We start from the raw sequence: 21,932 nt of genomic DNA, 5'->3' as shown, positions 1-21,932 counted from the left end.
GTGTGATGCTTCTAGCTTTGTTCTTCTTGCTCAGGATACTTTGGCTATTCTGGCTATTTATTTTTGTTCAATACAAATTTTAGAATTTTTTTTATTTCTGTGAAAATTTTTCTGTGAAAAATTATATTAGTATTTTGATAGAGATTACATTGAATCTATACACTGCTTTGGGCAGTATGGTCATTTTAACAATATTTATTGGTGTAATCCATTGGCATGGGATGTCTTTCCATTATTCTGGGTCCTCTTAAAATTATTTCATCAGTGCCTTATAGTTTTCCTTGTGGAGATCTTTCACCTCCTTGGTTAAATTTATTCCTAAGTATTTTGTTATTTTTCATGGCTTATATAATTGGGATTGCCTTCTTAATTTCTGTTTCATCTATTTTATTTTTGGTGTATAGAAATGCTATTGATTTTTGTATGTTTATTGTGTATCCTGCAAATTTACTGAATTTTTATATCAGTTCTAAGAGTTTTTGGTAGAGTGTTTTGGTTTTTCTCAATGTAAGATTTGGTCATCTGTAAAGAGGGACAACATATTTTCCAATTTTAATGCCTTTTAGGGCTTATAGCACTGTGTTGAATTGGAGTGGTGAAAGTAGTCATTCTTGTCTTGTTCCAGTTCTTAGAGGAAAACTTTTAACTTTCCCCAATTCAGTATGATGTTAGCTACAGGTTTTTCATACATGTTCTTTATTATTTTGAGGTATGTTCGTTTAATGCCTAGTTTGTTGAAAGTTTTTATTATGAAACGATGTTGTGTTTTGTCAAATGCTTTCTCTGCAGCTATTGAGATAATCATATAGTTTCTATCCTTCATTCTGTTGATGTGATGTATTAAGTTAATTGATTTGCATACGTTAGACCATCCTTGAATCCCTGGGGTAAATCCCAATTGATCATGGTTAGTTATCTTGTTGATGTGCTATTGGATTCAGTTTGCTAATATTTCGTTGAGAATTGTTTGGTTCTATGTTCATCAGGGATATTGGCCTGTAGTTTTTATTTTTTATTATATTCTTGTCTGGGTTTGGTATCAGGGTAATGCTGGCCTCTTGGAATGAGTTGGGAAGAATTTCTTTCTCTCACATTTTTTTGAATAGCTTGAGAAGGATTGGTATTCTTTCTTCTTTATACATTTGGTAGAATTCATTAGTGAATATATCCAGGACTTGGCTTTTCTTTGTTTAGAAACTTTTTGTGAATGATTCAATCTTACTACTTGCTACTGATCTCTTTAGGTTTTCTGTTTCTTCCTGATTCTAACTTGGTAGGTTTTATGTTTCCAGGAATTTATTTGTCTCCTCTAGGTCTTCCAGTTTATTAGCATATAGTTGTTCATAACAGTCTCTGATGATCTTTTGTATTTTTGTTGTATCAGTTGTAAGGCATTTTTTTCATTTCTGATTTTGTTTATTTGGGTTTTCTTCTTTTATTGGTTAGTCTAGCTGCAATATATAAATTCTGTTTATCTTTTTAAAGAACTTTTCATTTTTTTTATCCTTTGCATTGATTTTTAGTCTCTATTTTGTTTAATTTTGCCCTGATCTTCTTTTTAAAATTCCTTCTTCTAATTTTGGTTTTGGTTTATTCTTTCTTTTCTAGTTCCTTGAGGTGCATTGTTACATTTTTAATTTGCAGTCTCCCTACTTTTTTGGTGTTGGCATTTAGCCTTTTCTCTTAGCAATTCTTTTACCATAACTCACAGATTTTGGTATGGTGTATTTCCATTTTCATTTGTTCTGAGAAATTTTTCGGCTTCCTCTTAATTTCTTCATTGACCAAACAGTTATTCAGGAGCATGTTGTTTAATATCCATGTACTTGTATAGTTTTTAGAGTTCCTCTTGGTATTGATTTCTAGTTTTATTCCAAGTCTAACAGGATAGTTGATATGTCAAGTACTGATTTTAAAAAACTTGTCAAAGCTTGTTTTGTGGGAGATTTAAAAAATTTGTTAAGGCTTGTTTTGTGGGCTAACATATGTTCTATCCTGGAGAATGTTTCATGTGCTGATGAGAAGATGTGTATTTTGCAGTTGTTGCATAAAATATTCTGTAAATGTCTGTTAGGTTAATTTGGTCCAAAATCTACTTTAAATCCAATGTTTCTTTGTTAATTTTCTGTCTAAATTATCTGTCTAATGTTGTAAGCCGGGTATTGATGTCCCCCACTATTATTGTAGCAGGGTCTATTTCTTTCTTTAGATGGAGTGATAGTTGTTTTATGAATCTGGGTGCTCCAATTTTGGGTGCATAAATATTTAGGATTGTTATATCCTCTTGCTGGATTGATCTCTTTATCATTATATAATAACCATATATATGTATATATGTATATTTATATAATATATATATTACTGTTTATAACTTAAAGTCTGTTTTAAGTGTAGCTACTCAGCTGGCTTTTGGTTTCTATTTGCATTGAATATCTTTTTCCATCTCTTTATTTTGAGTCTATGTTTTTCTTTACAGGTACAGTGCATTTCTGTAGACAGCATACAGTTAGATAATTTTTTTATTCATTCAGCCAGTCTATATTTTTTAAGTTGAGAATTTTTTTTCAATTTATGTTGAAGGTTATTATTGATACGTGTGGTTTTGTTCCTGTTATATTGTTCACTCTTTTCTAGTTCTTTCGCATATTCTTTGTTCCTTTATTTTTCTTTTAGTTTGTTATAGTAGTTTGGTGGATTTTTGTAGTGGTACCATTTGAGTCCTTTCTGTTTCTCATTTTTGTGTTTGGTTTACCAGTAAGTTTTATACTTTTGTGTGTTTTCATGATTGTAAATGTCATCCTTGCACTTCCAAGTTTAAAATCCCCTTGAGCATTTCTTGTAGGACCAATCTAATGGTAATGAATTCCCTCAGTCTTTGCTTGTTTGGGAAAGACTTTATTTCTCCTTCATTTACGAAGGATACTTTTGCTGGATATAGTATCCCGGGGTAATTTTTTTTTCTTTCAGCACTTTGAATATATCATCCCATTCTTTCCTTGTTTGTAAAGTTTCTATGAAGAAATCCACTTTTGCTCTGATGGGGGATTCTTTATAGGTGAAGAAATGCTTTTATCTTACTGTTTTAGATTTCTCTCTTTGTCTTTGACATTAGATTTTGACTGTAATGTGCCATGAAGAAGATCTTTTTGCATTGTATCTATTTAATGATCTCTGAACCTGCTGTATCTGGATGTCTAAATCTCTTGCTAAACTTGGTAGTTTACTTCTATTATTTCATTAAATAGGTTTTCCAACCCTTTCATTCTCTCTTTACAATTGAGACATCAGTAATTTGTACACTTGGTTGTTTTATGTTGTCCCATGTGTACAAAATCTTTGCTCATTCTTTTTTATTTTCTTTTCTTTATTTCTGTCTGACTGGGTTATTTATAAAGACCTGTCTTCAAGTTCTGAGATATTTCTTTTTCTTTTTCTTTTTTTTTCTTCCTTTTTTTTTTTTTTTTTGACTGAGTCTTGCTGCTCTGTCACCCAGGCTGAAGTACAATGACATTATTTTGGCTAACTGCTAACTCTGCCTCCTGGGTTCAAGTGATTCTCATGCCTCAGCCTCCCAGGTAGCTGGGGACTGCAGGTGTGCACCACCACACCTAGCTAATTTTTGTATTTTTAGTAGAGACAGGGTTTCACCATGATGGCCAGGCTGGCCTCGAACACCTGACCTCAAGTGATCTGCCCACCTCAGCTTCCCAAAGTGCTGTGATTACAGGCATGAGTCACCACACCCAGTCTGAGATTCTTTCTTCTGATTGATCTTGTCTATTGTTGAAGCTTTCAAGTGTATTTTGTATTTCATTCAATAAATTCTTCATTTCCAGAATATTTTTTCTTTTTTATGACATATACCTCTGTGGTAAATTTCTCATTCATATTCTGAATTGTTATCTGATTTCTTTGTATTGTTTTTCTGAATTGTCTTTTATCTCACTGAGCTGCTTCATCAAAATTTTGAATTTTTTTGAGATTTCATGATTTTCTTTTTGTTCTGATCTGTTGCTGGAGAATTGTGTTCTCTTATAGGTGTAATATTTCCTTGATTTTTCAGGTTTCCTGTGTCCTTACATTGATAATCTGGACATCTGGTATAACAGTCACTTCTTCCAATTTGATTTTGTAAGGGAGTTCCCCTGTCCAACCCCCCCGAAGATGTGTCTGTTGTGTTCGTTGGCTATGTCACTATGGTTTTGAATCTGGATGTGTGAAGTGGTATAGACTCTGTATGATTTCTTCGGCTATAAACAGCATCAGCAGTGTCTGTGATTTTGTTGGTGACTTAGGGTATAGTTATTAGTGGAGGCTGTGGTAAAGTTTTGCTGATACTGAAATGCCAGATAGGTCAATCTGCAGGCCGCAGTGGTGGCAGTTGTTGGCTGATTGTGCCTGTCCTTGGGCCACAAGGCAGCATACACTGGCACCAATTTAGCAGATTCAGGCAAACCAATTCTTGGTCCTCTAGATAGCTTGCTCAGGTGCCAGGAATGACAGTGGTGGGCTGGGTGGCTGAGCAGGTTCTGAACACTGCACAGTGGGTATGGTGTAGGTGCTGGAAATAACAGTGGTATGGTACAACAAACCTCTGAAACCCAACTAGTCTAAGCTGATGTTGAGAGTAATGGCTGAGATGGATTGAGCAGGCTGGTTTTCAGACCTGCAAGTGGCAGGTGCAAGTGGATGCCAGCTCTGGTGGTAGCAGCACATTGAGTGGGCTTGACCTCAGAGCCCAAGGGAAGTCTCAGATGCCACTGGGGATGGACTGGGCTGAGCAATCCCCATGTTCCTGGATGGGTGCTCAGGGACTAGGGGCATGTGGAGCCAGGCCAGACTGAGCTTGCAGGTTACTGGCTGTGTGTATAGATCCTGGCTGTGGTATGCTAAGATGGGGTGATCCCCAGGCTGTCAGGGAGTGCTCAGGTGTAAGTAGTAGCAAACGTGCTGAGGCCCTGCTACAAGGAAGGGCAGGATTGGTTTCCCTGGGAACAGCTTTAGGAAGACAGCTTCTAAGACACTGGGTTCACTTTTGCCTTGGCCCACAGCATTCCACAGCTGTAGCAGTCATGGACACTGAAATTTATCCTCAGGGAATATGGGAATGTGTAGCAGCCTCTCTTTGGTGGAATGGGCAGGATTGCTTCTTGTGTCTTCTACCTCAGCCCAGTTGCAGGGCAAAATGCAGTCTGGTGTGAGCTGAGCTCTTAAAGTGGCACTGTGCTGACACTGCACTGACACTGCTTAGGGCTTGGGAGTTTGTAGGACCCAGTATGAGTTCTCTCTCTGGAGCAAGGTCTCTGAACAGTTTCCAGGGAATTCCCTATGTTAGTCTCAGGGCCTGGGAAGGTCAAAGAGCTCTCCCCTAACTAGGATTATAGGAGTCTGCTGTGGGAAAGTGAACGGCTTGGAGTCTCTTACTAAACCTTACCCTGCATGGGGGTGTTTCCTGACTCTCAGCTGATCCCAGCAAAGCAGGTTGCCTCGCTTCCCTCTCCTTCCTTGTTTTAGGGGTTTCCTGACACTTCTCTGTTGAATTCCAGTGTTCTCTCTTGGGTGATCTATTTGAAGTGTGATTATCCAGTCACTATTTTGGTTCTGCTTAGTGGAGGAGGCAAGTAGGAGATGCCTCTAATCAGCCATTTTGAAGCCCCTCCTCTGAGTAGGAGTTTTAATGGCTTTCAAATCTAGTTGTGCGTCAGAATCATCAGTAGATATATATTTAAAATGCTGAGTGTTGCATTTTATCCCCCCAAATTTTGATATTTTAGAGCTAGGATGCAGCTCTGGCCTCTTCATTTTCTAAAGAACGAGAGACAATGTTGATAATAAAGCCAAGATGGAGATCTACCAACAAAAGTGCTTAATGAGTAAGAATCTGTTAGAATGTAATGTATATTAGAAATGCAATGTAAACTTGTTCAAAAGCTGAGCGTCAGCTTACTTGGAAAGTGATATGGTTAGACTATGTGTCTCCACCAAAATCTCATCTTGAATTATAATTCCATAATCCCCATTTATAGTGGAAGGGACCCAGTGGGAGTAATTGAATCATGGGGGCAGTTTCTGCAATGCTGTTCTGATGATAGTGAGTTCTCATGAGATCTGATGGTTTTATAACTGTCTGGCATTTCCACCACTTGCACTCATTCTCTCTCCTGCTGCCCGGTGAAGAAGTGCTTTCTCTCATGATTGTAAGTTTCCTGAGGCCTCCACAGCCATGCGAAACTGTGAGTCCACTAAACCTCTTTTCTTATAAATTACCCAGTCTCAGGTATTTCTTCATGGCAGTATGAGAATGGAATAATACAGTAAATTGGTACTGGGACTGGAGTACTGCCTTTACGAAATGTGGAAGCGACTTTGGAACTGAGTAACAGGCAGAGGTTGGAACAGTTTGGAGGATTCAGAAGAAGACAGGAAGATGTGGGAAGGTTTTGAACTTTACAGAGACTTGTTGAATAGCTTTGACCAAAATGCTGATAGTGATATGGACAATGAAGTCCAGGCTCAGATGGTCTCAGATGGAGATAAGGAACTTGTTGGGAACCAGAATAAAGGTAACTCTTACTATGTTTTAGCAAGAAGACTAGCGGCATTTTGTTCCTCCCCTATAGATCTGTGGAACTTTGAATTTAAGAGAGATGATTTAGGGTATCCATCAGAAATTTCTAAGCAGCAAAATTCAAGAAGTGACTCAGGTGCTCTTAAAAGCATTCAGTCTTGTGTATTCACAAAGGTAAGGTTTGGAATTGGAACTTATATTTAAAAGGGGATCAGAGCATAAAAGTTCAAAAAATTGCAGCCTGACAATGCTGTAGAAAAGAAAAACCCATTTTCTGAGGAGAAATTCAAGCCAGCTGCAGAAATTTGCTTAAGTAGTGAGAAGCCAAATGTTAATTGTTAAGACAATGGGGAAAATATCTCCAGAACAGGTCGGAGACCTTCACGGAAGCCCTTCCCTTCACAGGCCTGGAGGCCTATGAGGAAACAATGGTTTTTATGGACCGGGCCCAGGGCCTTGCTGCTTTATGCATTCTTGGGACTTGATGCCCTGCATCCCAGTTGTGGCTTAAAAAGGCCAATGTACAGCTCAGGCCATTGTTTCAGAGGATTCAAGCCCCAAGTATTGATGACTTGCAGGTGATGTTAGACTTGTGGTTGCACAGGAGTCAATAATTGAGGTTTGGGAACTTCCCCCTAGTTTTCAGAGGATATAAGGAAATGCCTGGTTGTCTAGGGAGAACTTTGCTGCAGAGGTGGAGCACTCATGGAGAACCTTTGCCAGGGCAGCACAGAAGAGAAATACAGGGTCAGAGCCCCCACACAGAGTCCCCATTGGAGCACTGCCTAGTGGAGCTGTGAGAAGAGGGCCATGGACTTCCAGACCCCAGAATGATAGATCCACCAACAGTGTGCACTGTGCACTTGGAAAAGCTGAAAACACTGAATGCCAGCCTGTGAAAGTAACTAGCAACTGTGAGTCCTTTAAACCTCTTTTCTTTCTTTCTTTTTTTTTTTTTTTCCAAGATGGAGTCTCACTCTGTCACCTAGGCTGGAGTACAGTGGTGCGATCTTGACTCACTGCAACCTCTGCCTCCCAGGTTCAGGCAATTCTCCTGCCTCAGCCTCCCAAGTAGCTGGGATTACAGGCCCCTGCCACCGTTGCCAGCTAATTTTTGTATTTTCAGTACAGACAGGGTTTCCCCATGTCCAGGCTGGTCTCAAACTCCTGACCTTGTGATCTGCCTGCCTCAGCCTCCCAAAGTACTGGGATTACAGGCATGAGCCACCACACCCAGTGTAAACCTCTTTTCTTTATAAATTACCCAGTCTTGGGTATTTCTTCACAGCAATGTGAGAACAGACTAATACAAACAGAAAAAAATAATTGCTTAGAATCTACCAAACATGCTGAGTTCCTACTAAACGCAAAGCTCTATGTCAGGTTACAACAAAGAATTTTCAAGTTGCCTTAGTGCCACAGAGTAAATTGAATAAAGGCTGTCCTTTATTGCATCATCACCACCATTACCCAAAAGCATATGTTAAAACCTACTCTAGCAAAGCAATTTGCTATGTGCTGGAGATACAAAGTACTCTAGGATATTGCCCTTACAGTCAAGGAGAGTCAACTACTTGGACAGACAGGACATGTACATAAAAAAGGTAATTAACAATGCCAGGTAGCATATGCTAAGTGCCAAATCAGTGGCAGCAACAATAAATACTCTGAGTTTCATGGAGGGAGATCATTACTATGAGCTCTGGGGTTGGAGGCCTGATAGAGGAAGTGAAATGCAAAGTCTGACCTTGCTGTTTGTGTAGGAATTAGATAAATATTTTCCTAAAAATCAGTTTTCTAAAATATAACTGTAGCTGGCTGGCTGCTCACGCATATGTATTCACACTTTCCTTTAAAACGAAGGCCATATCATTGTATGTGTAACTAGGGGTTTTAAGGAAAATAGTGGCCCCCCTTCTTTTTAAAAATTTTTCATGTATAGCTCAGTGTCTAAAACTATCAAGCAGGAAACAAGTTATAAATATATATTTTTGGGGAAGGGCAAAAAGCTCCTACTATCTATAAAAATCCATCCATTTACGTAGGGGTTCAGTATTTTCATTAGGTTTCAACCCATCTTGAGCTGACTGCTGTTTAGCAGAGAGTTTATTGTATTTCAGTCTAAAAGCAAATCTGCTTTATTACAATTAGGGAGAGTGAAATTGTGCTTAACAATTTTTCCATTATAAAAATAAGAAAATGCTTGTTAACATATAATGTATTCACTTAATATGATAAGAAAAGCACTTGATTTCATTTTTCCCCTAAGTATAAAAGCCATTTAGAAAGAGTTGTTTTTATAGTGACTCAACAAAAATATCCCAGCCAAGATTGAAAGCTAGCATCAGTGAGTATAAGAAAATTATGCCTAATTTTTTTTTTAATTCTGCAAAATTCTCAATGTATGTATGACAGGCTTATATGGAAAACAGGATTTATAGAATGATCTGAAAATTAATAAACAATTACAGCTCAAAGTGAAATAGTGCTTTAAAAAAGGATGAAAACAAACAAACAAAAAGAACCTTATGGTTATTTTATGAGCATGGGTAAAAATCCATGAAAACACTCAACAATGCCCAGATGCTTTCCATCAAGCAAGTAAAAAGCACTTTAAAATGTCTCTGATAGAGCTCGGTACAGAGAAAATAGCATTGGTCTAACTTTAATAAGTGGAGAGCTAGAAATAACATAGGAGACTGGTTCCCCCGAGTTACCAACTCTAACTCTGGCTTTGTGTATCCAGATGAAACATGAAGAATTTATTCAGTAATGAGCCCTCACACCCAGGCTAGGGGAAACAAATCCAATTTTTAAAAATTCTTTTTCTAACAGAAGTCCTTTTTTTCTCTTCCTGTAGCTTTTGGCTCATCCTTCATTTTTTACTCTTCTTCGCTCTAACTACCAGAGTTAAAGAACTTCATTATGGTAACAGTGAAGAATATGTCCTTGAGGCTGGGAGGTTTTTGAAGGTTCAACAATTGAGGCATTTTTTTGTCATAATTATTAAATGGCCAGACTGTGCTTTGTTTCATCAGGACTCTGCTGTATACAGACAAAATAGAACCACATACTATTTTCAAGCAAAAATCAACAATAACCCATTTCTTAGAAGCCAGGCTACTTGAAGAGACCAACTTGAAAATGTCTGACTTTTATCAAACTCTGCCCATCACAACTGTGGGGCTCTTGTGAATGAGGATGATTTCATACCCATACGGGAAAGGTTGATTATATTTGGCACAAGCAGGTCTCTGATACATTTCAAAACAAATAGAGATTTAAAGACTTGAGTCACGATGTTTAAAAACTAAGCATTGTGGCTTGTCCTCCATCATGGGCAAAGAGATTATATATAATGGAACAAAGAATGAAACATTAAAAAATGTGATGAAAATGACACGTCCCCCTTCCATTTTTTATATCAATTTGAGCATACTGTATGCTGTTTACTCTCTACCTTGTATGGTTTCCAATGTATGACTGCTTTTCAATGTACCCAGTTTGCCACCCATTTCTTTATCCATGATAATCTTTCCTCTGCAATACCTGCAGATATTAGTTCTCTAGGATGACCATAGCAATGTACCACAAAGCAAGTGGCTTAAACAGTAGGAATGTATTTCCTTGCAGTTCCAGAAACTAGATGTCCAAGATTATGGTGTCAGCAGGGTTGGTTTCTTCTGAGGTCTCTCTCTTTGACTTGCAGATGGCTGTCTTTCTCCCGTCTTCACATGGCAGTCCCTTGGTGCTTGTCTGTGTTCGAATCTCCTTTTTAAAAATAAGGATACCAGTCGCATTGGATTTGCATCCCTCCTAATTATCTCATTTAACCTCAGTTACCTCTTTAAAGACCCTGTCTCCAAATACAGCCATATTCTTAGGGAATAGGGGCTAAGACTTCAACATATGAATTTGGGGGAACACAGTTCAGCCTGTAACACTGCCCTTTTGCTCCCCAAAATTTGTGTTCTCACATGCACAGCTCAACTCCCCACAATAAAGAGTCCTTTAAATGAAGACAACAGAAAATGATTCAATCTGGCTTTATTAGAAAAAAAATTTTTTACTCACAGAACTGAAAAGTTTAAGATAAATTTATCACATCTTTTTGCACAGTTGGATGCAAATGCTATAGTGATTTTATCAGGTATTGATCACAGTCTCTCCATCTGTCTGTTCTACTTTCCTCTGTAATGGCTCCTTTCTCAGACCGACTCTCCCTCATGGTCACAATATGGCTGCCAATTCTCTAAACTAACATCTAGTCCCTGGGCAACTGCAGCAGAAAAGGAGACCACCTTTTCCTCAAACATTGTAATAAAAGTCCCAGATTCAAGTTTCAGTAATTTACCTTAAGTCTTGCATCCATCATGAAACCAATCCTGTGATCAGATCAGTGGAATACTTTGATGAGTGAGACCCAGGTTGCATACATGGCCCTGAGTCAGCAGTGGAATGAATCTCATGGAAAAAGAGCTCGGAAGAGATTGGATCTCTTAAGGAATTGAATTTGCTTTTATCACAGGCAGGGGGAAGGGTGGCTGGATAGGCAATAATCAATAGATGTTCACTCTACCAACCTTCCTTCCTCCCACCTCACAAATTCCCAATTAGTTTTAAAATCTCTACTCAGGCAGCACCTCCTATCCCAGATCATCTTTGACTGGCATCAGTAAAGGAAGTAATGTGTATTACCTTGTCTACACCTCCATTATTGTATGATCTTTCGGCCTGACTTCCTGTTCCTGTCTAAATGAGCCATGGGAGCTCTAAGAAGAAGAGTCATCATTTTATGTTTCATCCACTTAATGTCAATCATAATGTCTAATATATAGGACTCACACATGTCTCTGTGTGTGTATGTGCATATATTTTAAGTTGCTCAACTCAACGCACAACAATTTATGGAAGGTATTTCTTCTTTGGACAGCTACTATCATTTCTAGTATAAACAACAAAATGTAGCCAGCTTGAAGTAACCTCTAAGAAAGTGACTCCTATCATTGGATTAAGGGCTGAAGGTCACTGAAGGTGTGATCATTGAGTGGCTCCAGTGTCAAAGGAGAATGTATAACAGAAAGAAAGCTGAGTGTTGTTAGGCAACTTGGATTTTGTCTCTGGCTCCTACCTTTTCTGTTTCTAAAACAACCTAACATTTAGATTAAATCTTAGAAGTCTTCTAGATCCTTCAAATGGTTCATTTGATGGTACCCTGATAAAAGATGTGATCCATAGGGAAGCCAGCAGGAGGGCTGAATCCGGGAATGTGCATAAGGTGAGGATTGAGTGGTCCATACCCTAGATCTAGGCAAGTAAGTTATGGAATTGGAAGCTCATGGGAGTCAGTAGAGCATCCAAGGTGTCAAAGGGAAGCAAGGATCTAACAAGAGTATGTTCCTGCTTTTTGTTCTTTTCCATACCACTGGCTGGCTGACCACGTTTCTTCCACTCAGGCTGTCTCTACTTCTATACCTTTTTTTTTTTTCAATCTGAAAACAAGAAAGTCTTGTTTCACTTAGTTTGTGTCTGTTCTTTCTTTTTCCTAAGTAAACGTTATCCAAGGTAAATGTCTATATTTATTTCCAGAAACATCTCCTGTTAGGTGCAGATGGCATCTTGGCAGAATATCAGAAGTTTCTCTTGCAATTCCTGGGGATTTTCTGGATCAACAAATATCTTGTAAGAAGTTAGGAACCCCTGTTTTCTATCAGACCATAAACTCTGTAGCAGTATGTAATTTTGATCCACACGCCTGTATGTCTGTGACTGGAGAAACCAGTTTGTCTCTTTTATTACATCATGACCCTTATCCAAGTGCCTGACACGTGGTAGGCCCTCAATGATACAATGTTTAATGACTGGATAAATAAAATATAAATCAGTAAATGTCTTGCATGTGGAATGTTCATGTTTCATCCATTTTAGGGCATGTTATATACTTTTCACATGTTGACACCAGTGGAATACTTGATGGCCACATTCAATCACTCTGCTAAAGAGCATTGTACTGGAATTGTCATTGACTAAGCATGTACAAAGCTGGCCAAAACTTCCATGGTGTCATGTGCATTATTGGTAAAATACGTTGAACTTAAATATCCTTTGCTTTTATATGAAACAATGATGCTTAATGAACATTTAAAAGAAAGAACACTGTCCTACTTGTTTTCTGATAATCTTTAATTTAAGCCTTCTCATAAGACCAAAAAAGCATCAGTGTCAGCATACAGAATGAATGTCAACAACTTGGAGGAAAAGCACTAAGATGATAGGAGAACAAACACTATTTTAAGAAGTGCTGTGGGCAGGGCCCGATGGCTCACGCCTGTAATCCCAGCACTTTGGGAGGCCAAGGTGGGTGGATCATGAGGTCAGGAGTTCAAGACCAGGTTGGCCAAGATGGTGAAACCCTTTCTCTACTAAAAATACAAAAATTAGCTGGGCGTGGTGGCGCATGCCTATAATCCCAGCTACTCAGGAGGCTGAGCCAGAGAATTGCTTGAACCTGGGAGGTGGAGGTTACAGTGAGCCAAGATTGTGCCGCTGCACTCCAGCCTGGGCGACAGAGTGAGACTCTGTCTCCAAAAAAAAAAAAAAAAAAAAAAAAGATATGCTGCATGACCAACTCTCCAGCTCAGAATGTACGGAATGTATAGACATTAATAACTCTGAGTCAAAGATAATGATTCAGAAGGGTTGAATTCCTAATATGAAGAACTTTTAGCAACGTATTCTGTTTATATTTTCTGTAAGAGTGTTATACAATTAAAATTTATGTCTAAATGAGTCTTAAGTGATCTTTCAATAAGTTTTTAAAATTGAATGATAGACATTAGGCTATAATGTGATTGACAACATTTTTATGACTTAGTCATTATGAAGTAATGTATCATACAATCAATAGATCTAAGGTCTTATGAAATATCAATGGAGGAGATATTTTGAGGCCAAAGAACTAGTTATGAAGCCTCAAATGTTGCCACATAGAGTATTTCCTGCTTCTCCCCTGGAACTAAATTAATTCACTCTCCATGAAGATAGGCTTGGATTAGATCTAAGAGAGTGTTTTCTCAAAGTCAAAATACGCTAATGACAAGAATTAGGTATTGAGGGATGTTGTGAGTTCTACAGCCTCTAGGATTTGCAGGAGATACCTGCTAGGTTCTACCCATGTTTGTATGCACAGAGCAGATGTGCTTTTAAACATACACATTCTTCTGTAGAATGACTAGATAAGTTGGCCTTCTGTCCTTCTAAATACAGGAGATACAAAAAAGAAAACAAATAAATTAGTAAGAAATGGAACTTAGCTGGTTGCCTTAATCCACATATCAGAAGCCAGTGAAGAGTAAGAAATAGTCAATTTGTATGGACTCTTACTTCACCGATCAGGAAGATATGTTCTTGATCATAGATTAAAGTTGGTTTGGGTTTTATTTTAGAAAATAAGAAACATAAGCTATTTGCTTATGAACAGATACCACTTTAGGGAAGCCTTTCCTGGGACCCATTGAACATTGCATTGAGGTGTATAAAATATGATTAGATAGCAGTATTTGCATATTTGATTCATAAATAGAGCAACATCCTTATGTGTCTGAGTCTGTAGGTCTTTGTATCAGCAGACGAAATAAATCCCCCAAAACGACAGTAAGATTCACTTGTCTTTAAAAATTACTACAGAAAGATCTGGTCTCTCCAAGGTATCTTTGAAGAGTGCCTTGTCATGTTCATTTATCTAACCATAAGTCATAATGTCAAATGTCATGGCTAATAGACACTTTTCATTTAGTTCCTAATTTGGACTGTGTTGATTTGACCTTCTGTAGACTGATGAGACATTATTTCAGACCAACGAGTTTCAGAGAGTCATAAATACAGTTCAGGACACAAGAATCACACTTCCAACTCCAGTGCTATGTTTATACATTCTTCATTTCTCTGGGGCTGTTCTTTCTATCAAGAACATGTTTTCTCCTTGGCCTGACTACCCCATTTCTTCATTAGCAGTTCAGGCACTGTTTCCTCCAAGACAACTAACATGGCCCATTCACCTCAATCATCCAGCTACATTAACATTGGGTTATACGGTTGCCTTAGTGTCAGTACTGAGCGCCTACGTTTATCCCAGAATGAATCACACCAATGAAGTACCTTTTACTAGACTTCCTCCCCCACTAGTAGTCTCTGGATAATTTGAAAGCAGATGTGTTTGCTTGTACTCAGTACTAGAAGAGTGCCTAAAATAAAGAACATCTCTCAATAAATGAAACAGTTGAGAAACACATTTAAAATTATATTTATTCATGAACAAATTAATAGACTTTTTATATTCTTATTTATTTATTTATTTTGACATGGAGATTTGCTCTTGTTGCCTGGGCTGGAGTGCAATGGCGTGATCTCAGCTAACCATAACCTCTGCCTCCCAGGTTCAAGTGATTCTCCTGCCTCAGTCTCCCGAGTAGCTGGGATGACAGTCATGCGCCACCAAGCCTGGCTACTTTTTTGTATTTTTAGCAGAGACGGCATTCCTCCATGTTGGTCAGGCTGGTCTCGAACTCCCGACCTCAGGTGATCTGCCTGCCTTGGCCTCCCAAAGTGCTGGGATTACTAGTGTGAGCCATTATGCCCGGCCTTTTTTTTAATAGCCTTTACTGGGATTTTATTGAAGTTTTCCTAAAAATACTTTTTCATAAGCTTGTATTTTCTGATACTGGGGCTCCCCTTAAGTATTCTTGTGCTGACATGACTAAATAATATGAGCAGCATCATTCCTGTAAAGAACAGGAGGAGAAAACAAAGTGACTTTGGTAGGTGGCCTTTTTTTCACCCTATTTGTCCCTGTTTATATTGATTCTTTCTATTAACCATTTCTTTAGAGATAATATTTGCCCACCTGTTGTTGTTGTTTGATTCCCCCATTTCTTTTTAATAATATAACTCCTTCAGCAAGCTTTTTAATTTTTTTAAATTCCACTCATTCTGCTGATCTTTTACCTCGTGTGTATCAGTTAAAATGTTTCCACGAAAAAAGAGGAAAAAGAAAACAGACAGCCCAACTCTAAGTAGCCAATCAATAGATTTATTGGCTGATAACAGAAAAGAGCAGAGTTAAGGAGCTTCAGGGTGCGTTGACCCAGCCATCTACAATGTCATCGGGCAACTGGTCCTTTTCCAACGTCATTTCACCTTTTGGTTTTTCTATCCATGCATTGGCTTTGTCCTATGCATGGCTTTACTTTGGCAGTGCATGAAATAGTGGACAGGAGCAATCAGGAATATGTGCTGCCTTCTTCATGTTCAGCAGGAGAAAGGATGCAGTTCTTCTTTTGTTCTTAGAACAAGAACAATTTCCCGAATGTCTTAAGAAACCTTCTCCTCATGTCTCCTTGCATTGGGCTAAGTCTCATGTCCATTCTTGAGCCAATTCCTCTTCCACAAAATGGGAAACAGGTAGGGTGGATGGTGAGGAGTAGCCACAGTGTCTATAAAAACATATCTCCATCATTGTGCTGTATCTTTTCTTTAAATGTTCTAGTGACAGCTCAAAACTAATATTCCCAAAATAGATCACCAACTTTCCTCTTAGAGCAAATCCAATTCCAAATGTTCCTGCACTGTAAATTACATTTACATTTTCCTTATTATCCACTCCATAAAACAAAGCATTACTTTTGATCCTGTCTCATTCACACCCTAAACCTGAAATAACATAGCAAGCAAAATACCTAGTTCATTCATTCAGCTACTATTTATGCAGCCTGTACTATACACTGGGCACTAGGTTTATAATTGTAGATACAGCATAGTCAGGCAGGTTAGAAGTAAATAAAAATGGCATGCAATAACAGAAAAAAAAATTCTTGTTCCTTGCAAACACTAAACAAACTTGCATGTCCTTATAGGGTTACAAATTCTGACAAATGCTCTGGAAGCAATATATAGGGTAATGTGAAAGATGGAGTCAAAATGAAGTTCCTATTAAATTGGGTGGATAGGAAAGAGTTCTCTGAAGAAGTGACACTTAAGTTAAGTCCCGAAGAGCAGAAGGAGGCAGAGAGGCAGACAGGCAAAGAGAGAGGATGAACATTGCACACTGAGAATCACGTACGATATAATCAAGGAACTGAAAGGATTCCAGCAAGAGTGTGGTATAACACGACTCAAGAGAAGGGTGCTTCACAAAGAAAGGATTGATGACATGGTTCAATGTTGCCAAGGGGTTGAATGAGATGAGGACTGAAGAGCAATTGTTGGATTTGGCAACATGGGTATCTTTTGAGGCCTGAGCTGGAGCAGTTTTAATGTAGCGATGGGAACAGGAGCAAGATTGGAGTGGTTTGAAAAATGATTGCAAGATGACAAAGTGGAGACATGATATGTACACAACTCTTTGAAGACGTTTTTCTCTGAAGTGGAATAAAGTAATGGTTGATAGCTGAGGAAGATTGCGTCATAATGGAAGTGGATTGTTTATTTTTATTTTTGTTTGTATTGAGATGAGACTAAAATTCTCACCTACACAGTCTAGAACTACATGAGGGCCAGGAATTTTTGTCTGCTTTGCTTGTTTTTGTTTGTTTGTTTATTTGTTTAGGTTTTCTTTTCTTTGTTTTCTTTTCTTTGTTTTCTTTTTTTTTTTTTTTTTTTTTTTTTTTTTTTTTTTTGAGATGGAGTTTCGCTCTTATTGCCCAGACTGGAGTGCAGTGCAATGGCGTCATCTCTGCTTACTGCAACCTCTGCCTCCCAGGTTCAAGAGATTCTCCTGCCTCAGCTTCTGAGTAGCTGGGATTATAGGTGTGCACCACCACACCCTGCTAAATTTTGTATTTTTAGTAGAGATGGAATTTCCCCATGTTGGCCAGGCTGGTCTTGAACTCCTGACCTCAGGTGATCTGTCCACCTTGCCTCCCAAAGTGCTGGGATTACAGGCGTGAGCCACCACAGCTGGCCTGTTCAGGTTTTCTAATTGATGTACCCCTAACTCAGAAAAACTCCTGACATATAGTAAATACTGATTAACCTTTGATGATGAAATAAATGAGGTATACAGTTGACCCTTGAACAACATGAGTTGGAGCTGCATGGGTTTGCTAATACCTGGATTTTCTTCCTCCTCTGCTGCCCCTAAGACAACAAGACCAACCCCTCCTCTTCCTCTTCTCCAGCCTACTCTATGAGAAGATGATAAGGATGAAAACCTTTATAATGATCCACTTCCACTTAGTGAATAGCAAATATATTTTCTCTTCTTTATGATTTGTTAAGGACATTTTATTTTCTCTCGCTTTTTTTTATTGTAAGAATACAGTATGTAATATATATAACACACAAAATATGTCTTCATTAACTATGTTACCGGCAAGGCTTCCAGTGAACAGTAGACTATTTGTAGTTAAGTTTCTGGGGATTCGAAATTGAACACAGATTTTCAGCTGCATGGGATCAGGGCCCCTAACTCCCATGCTGTTCAGTATCTGGACTAGATTATGTTTGTGTGTAGATGAGAAACATAAATCATAGAATAGGAGTCCAAAAATGCAAAATAGAATCTTTCAGAAGGAGTAAGGCTCAGATTCTGTGCATATGTAAATGGTTTGACATTTAACAGAAGCAGGGACATGTTGAGTTGTTTTTTTTTTCCATTGAAATAAAAGTGTAGGGAATAGACGGGTGTAGACACAATGGGCTTCTAGATTTGGGATAAAATTGCCATCTTACAGCTTCTAGAGATTCTTAAAGAGAATGAGGCAAGATTATTAGATGAAAGTAAGGAGGCGCTTGCCGGTGTTGCTGAGACTAGAGATGGAACATATGAAGAAAGGTAGTTAAATTTCTGGGAAATTTAAGTCAATGTATTGTGAATTACATGTACACTCTTTTGTCTGGTTGGATAATCCCTCTCATTGTTTATCCGCAGTGATGTAGTCTGAGGGTGAGTGGGGCCTCATGGCTGGTCAGGTTCCTGCAGGATTTTACCCTAGGAATTGCAGGTCATGGGAACTGAGGATATTTCAAAGGACATTATTCTAGTGGAGCAGGAAAAGGAAGTGAAGATTGGTGGGAGCCATGAGAAAAAAGAAAAAACCGAATCCTTCGAGATGAGCTCAAAGAATTGTTGTAGTGAGCTGACAGGTTGTGAGGTTGTGTTCAAATGCTAGGCTGTCTGAAGCTGTGATTCTGAAGGCTGCATTGCTGGTTTCACTTAGTCACCTCCTCTGGACAGGCCATATTTCTCTCAGTGTCCCTCCAAAATGCAGATTTATCTCCATTTCCTCTGCCCCACCCTTTTTTGAGATCTTGTAATATTAATTAGCTGCAACATCCTCCTAACACATCTCTGTGCTTCTGTCTTTTCTCCTCTCCTCTTACCTTCTCCCTGATCCAATTTTGTCTTCATCGATATCCAGTTGATCTCAAAATAGTTTCTCCTTCACACAGTATCTCTGCTCACGTCCTTCATTCTGTGTCTAGGACAAGTCTAAAATCCTTAGATTGGCATTCAAGGCTTTCTGTTATTTTGTCATTCTTCATATATAGAATTATTTCCCAGAAATTCTTTGAAAGGGGTCCATGTTGTACCCACACTGTCTCCTAATCTTTTGCCCCATGCCCTTTCCTGGGAAATCATTGTTCTTCCTTTTTGTGAGTGAAAATCATTACTATGATTTTTTATCTAAATCTTTTCTACTATTATTTGCAGTTTACCGAAGATTAAGTCAAGTGTACCTTGTTTAGCCAAGAACTTATGTCATCCTTTATGTGCTCTTTTAATGTTATGATGATTACATTAGAGGTCTTCACATTTAAGCTTAAAGATATTGTTCTTTTTACGTCACATTTTAATGGCAAATTATAATAATGATAATAACTATCATAATAGTGACAAAATTGTCCAAATGTGGAAAAAATAGTTTCTATGTAATTTACATACCACTTCATTTAACACATGTTAACCTAACTCCCACACAGTGGAATATTAATTATATTTAAAGAAAAACAGGACTGGTATTTTGAGTATTTGGAAATATCAACAATGTGGAAATGCAGTTTCACTATGTGAGCCACAAGCAGTTAAATGGCTGCGTTTCCCGATGTATTTGTCCCAGGAATATAGCTGTGTTCCTGAAGCAGTAGGAATATTGTAGCTTCCTGTAAGTGTAGCCTCCAAGGAAGTGAGGAGGCCAAGAGGCCAGGTGTTCTAGGGAGAGCTTCGCCAGTGTTTGACGTGTGGAAAGAGGCACATTTGAAAGAAGCCCGGGGCATTCTGAGTGGATAAAACGTTAGTCACTGTAACCTCGGAGGGATAGGTGCTGGGCTTTTAGTAGGGCTGTGAGTGGTGTCTCTCAGTCTCCCAAGGGGCAGAGAGCCTTATTTCTAGGGGGAGTGTGACACTTCATCACTTGGATGCACCCAGAGTGCCATCCTGTGGCCTAAATGAGCTGTGTTTGTGTGTAGTTGCGACAGCCTGTGGTATTTTCCAAGGAGTTTTATGAGGAGCAAAAGTATAGTGGAAGTAAGATTTATCACGGCTTCTTCAAAGCGTGACCAAAATTTAAAAAAGAAAAAAAAAAAAAAAGAAAAAAGAGAGAGAGAAAAAATACAAAGGAACACCTTATAATTCCTGTCAAATTGGTTCCAATTATAATCCTCATCTGGCCTATTGCTGGTTCTATTCCGGTGTCTAATTCTTAGTTGCCATTTTAATTCCTCTGCTGGTTTCCATGGTTTCTTCCCCCTCCTTCCTCAAATGTACATTAGCAGTGATGTTTGCTTTTGTCTTAATTTCAAAACAGGTTTTTAAATGCTAATATTTGTAATGTCAAGAGAGTAGGTAACTTGACTTAAGGAAATATGGCATTTCACACTTGGGCAAACGGTAAAGAAACTGCCTCCCAAACAAAGGGTACACGGTAGCTCTTCCCAGTAGCTGAAGTGTGTGAAATCAGAGTAAGGAAAATGTGGCGCAGTATTTTGGTTCCATTCCTTAAATCTAGGAAGGGTCCAAGGAAACAGGTGTTCTCATTTACTTCCGGGGAAAGCAGAAATGACACAAACTTTCAGGGTGACAACTTCAACGTGTATATAACAAATATTTCAAATGTGCATATATGTTGACCCAGCCAGCTTTTTCTTTTATTTTTTTTTTAAGAAATGTTTCCTCAGGAGATGAACAGAACAGTATACAAAGAATGCTATCTGTATTATTTACACTAACAATTATTTTTCAAAAACCTGATTATTGAGTATAGGAGAATGGTTCAATAAGTTATGGAATATCAAACAATAGACATGCTGAATGACCACTAAAAATGATGTTATAGAAGAAAGGATATTTCACAGCAGGGAAAGTATTCTCAATATATTCAGGGGCAACAGCAAATTATAGTATAGTAATTTGGGTTTTACAAACGACATATAAAGGAGTAAAGAATATCCCTACTTTCTTTCTAACTGGAGGTAGAAACTGGCAGAGAGACAGAGCCAGATACTGGAGATCAAAATAGCAGCTTCCTAATATTCAGCCCTTGAACTTCACCCCTCCCACTAAACTGGGGTACTCAGTCACAGATAGACACAGGTAATGACAGCCTCCACACCATGGCTGGAGAGAATGCTTACCTTGTACATTTCCTTTTCCGATTGCTACCAATGAGATGAGTTACTCCTCCTCTCTTGGGAGGGAGTAACCAATGGGTTGGAAAGGGGTGGAACTAGTTCCTGTGCCTTTCTCATCTGGGAATGGAAATTTCATCCTTTCTATAGCAAGAGAGGGACACAGACTTTCCCAATTAATACTCTGCAGCTTTTGACTGCTTTTTAATTAGTTTAGAACTAAGAAGAAGAGAGGATTGTTATCAGTACTGCCTCTGTAAACCCGAATAAATAAGTATAGTGGGCTACCACATTTGTGTATGTGCATGTGTGTGTGCGTGTGTGCATGCATTACTACATATACATAAAATGGCCACAGGTATCATATACCTATGCAAAATGTTTTCTACAATGAGCACGCACTGTTTCTATGAATTACATATATGTGTTTCTGTATGTCTGCATATGTATATAAATATAGAGAAATATATGTGTATATGTTATGTATTTACATACTCTAATATTTGTTATAGTATATTTCTATAGTATTATATTAAATTTTTATCTAAATATCTGTATATTTAAAAGGAAACATTTAGAAGATGTGATGACAACATTGACCTGTCACCTAATCATATCCTAAAATTCTTTTGTGCCTTGAAAAAAGCAAGGGCAAGTTTTTGCAGTAGCTGGTGGGGCGCTGCCTGTTTCCCACAGATACATGAGTAGGGGGAATACTTCTGCTTGCCCGTGTGTTTATATG

General features: G+C 38.3%; 1 protein-coding gene across 12 annotated transcripts in view; it reads left to right on the top strand.

Annotated features, from left to right (window-relative positions):
* The window catches only part of LOC105480824 (teneurin transmembrane protein 2), a 3,943,693-nt gene that overhangs the window by 2,897,413 nt on the left and 1,024,348 nt on the right, over positions 1-21,932 (top strand). Inside the window, exon 1 of one of the 12 annotated variants that reach the window (XM_011739999.3) lies at positions 7,886-8,172. The exons of the other annotated variants lie outside the window; for them this stretch is intronic. The gene's annotated coding sequence lies outside the window, so the exon portion shown is untranslated. Of the gene's footprint in view, positions 1-7,885; positions 8,173-21,932 lie in introns of those variants that run through there. 12 annotated transcript variants of the gene reach the window in all.

This window comes from Macaca nemestrina, chromosome 6, assembly GCF_043159975.1.
Source record: "Macaca nemestrina isolate mMacNem1 chromosome 6, mMacNem.hap1, whole genome shotgun sequence".
In the NCBI taxonomy this organism is placed as follows: domain Eukaryota; kingdom Metazoa; phylum Chordata; class Mammalia; order Primates; family Cercopithecidae; genus Macaca; species Macaca nemestrina.
The sequence above is the reverse complement of the archived record's forward strand: the minus strand, read 5'-3'. Positions and strand labels throughout refer to the sequence as shown.